Below are 1,873 nucleotides of genomic sequence, written 5' to 3'. Positions count from 1 at the left end.
CCTGTCGATCGATGGGAGGTGTGTTGTGACGATCGACGTCAGACTCACTCTGTCGATCGATGGTTGGCTCAACCGATCGATCGATTTTATCATAGAAAGGGGAGGGTGGGTGAGGATGCTTAGCTGCGAATTCTTCATGAGTTAGAATTCGAACTGCATTGCAATCAGTCGATTTGGCAGATGACATCGATCGATGACTGGGGTAATCCGTCCATCGATCGATGACTGGAGTAATCCGTCCATCGATCTTCATCATGGTCTGTCGATCGATGCGAGTTCATCGACATCGGTCGACACCATTGGGATCCGCCGAGACTCATGGAGCTTTCGATTTTGAAGTCTCCTTCCTCAAGCTTTTCATTTCTCACCACTTGCCAGAAATCATCATCTATGATGGCATTTACGTGGTGTTTCCCTTTGTCGGCTCCTGCCTCTCTAGCAAAAGCTTCTTGCCTCTTTATAGTCTCGCCAGTCTGAATTACTTGGGTTTCAAGTTTTCTCACCTGAGTCCCTAAGGTCTCGATTTTGGTGTTCAGATTGTTGTAGGCGGAGTCTATCTTACCGTTGAAATCCACGGTGATTTGTTGTTGTCCCAACAGTACTCGATCAAGCATCTCTTCGATCTTGCTTCCTGAGTCTGGGGTGGTGGATTTTGGTAGTAAGAGTTTGAGTAGCTTTTGCTGTTGTTGAAGGGTTTATGAAATTGTGAACATTGGTTACTTCTTTGGCCATTTCCAAAGAAGTTTCTGTTTCCGCCCTGGTTTCCAAATTTCTGGAATCTGGTACCTCCGATGTAATTCACATTTTCTTCTCCTTCCGTATCTGCTACTTCTCCTTCAGCTGAACAGACTTGCTTCCTAAGAAGCTCGTGCACCACATCTAACTTAGCTCTTACTTTGTCCATCTGTTCCTTCCCGATAGAGGCTACAGACTTCTTCCGTTTAGAGTCAGTGTTTTTGGTGCTGCTGCTGTTAGCAAGGTTTTCGATAAGTCTCACAGCTTCCAACGGATTCCGAGTAGTGAAGTTTCCTTCACACGCCGTATCAAGGGCCATTTGAAACTGTAAGGCGAGACCTCGGAAGAAAGTGCTTAGCAGTTGCACTTCGTTAAATCTGTGGTGTGGACAGTCTCGCTGGAAGAACCTAAATCTAATCCACGCATCTTTGAAGGACTCTCCAGCCTTCTGCGAGAATGTGGAAATTTTGTTCCGAAGTTCTTCAGCGCGCGCCTCATCGAAGAAGTTTTGTAAGAAAGCATTCTTGATGTCGCTCCAGGATGTTAAAGATCCTGTGGGTTGCTGCCTAAGCCAGTGCATCGCTTCTCCATTCAGCGTGTATCTGAAGAGCTTGCACAGCAGGTAATCTTCGGGGACTCCTTCCATCCGAATAGCAGCGATTAGATCCTCGAACCGTTCCAAATGGTCCATAGGATGCTCGTGTGGTAACCCAGAGTAGGGTATCTGCGACACGAGAGTGTAGTATTGAGGCTTCAGCTCGAAATTCTGCTTCTGGATCTCTGGAAGTCGAATAGCTGATCTGTTGGAATAGTACTCATATGGGCGATTGTAGTCGGCCAGTGGTTTCGATCGAGCGTCCTCGTCTACAGGTTGAGCAGCTCTTGTAGTATCAGCATCAGGGATTACAGTTCCCTGAGCATCTATTTTCTGACCTGTTGCATTACGCAGATGACCGGCCTGGTCATACAGGTTTCCGTTCTCGTCCTGAGTTAGAATAATAATGTTTACCATTTTTGACGACACGGTATCGATCGACGTACGCGGTGTATTATCAATCGTTGTCGAACGATTTGGATCGATCGACGATGATGGTCCGGTGTCGGTCGATGGTTGGTTGTGCGTATCGATCGACGACGA

At 46.9% G+C, this 1,873-nt stretch overlaps 1 non-coding gene across 1 annotated transcript; it reads left to right on the top strand.

Annotated features, from left to right (window-relative positions):
- Window positions 1-1,109: 1,109 nt before the first annotated feature.
- On the top strand, window positions 1,110-1,216 carry LOC125605107. The gene has a single exon (XR_007336649.1). It is a non-coding gene; the product is annotated as a small nucleolar RNA R71 (small nucleolar RNA).
- Window positions 1,217-1,873: the final 657 nt, after the last annotated feature.

The sequence above is a fragment of the Brassica napus genome, unplaced genomic scaffold (assembly GCF_020379485.1).
Source record: "Brassica napus cultivar Da-Ae unplaced genomic scaffold, Da-Ae ScsIHWf_701;HRSCAF=1018, whole genome shotgun sequence".
Lineage (NCBI taxonomy): Eukaryota > Viridiplantae > Streptophyta > Magnoliopsida > Brassicales > Brassicaceae > Brassica > Brassica napus.
This window is presented reverse-complemented; position numbering and strand designations above follow the sequence as displayed.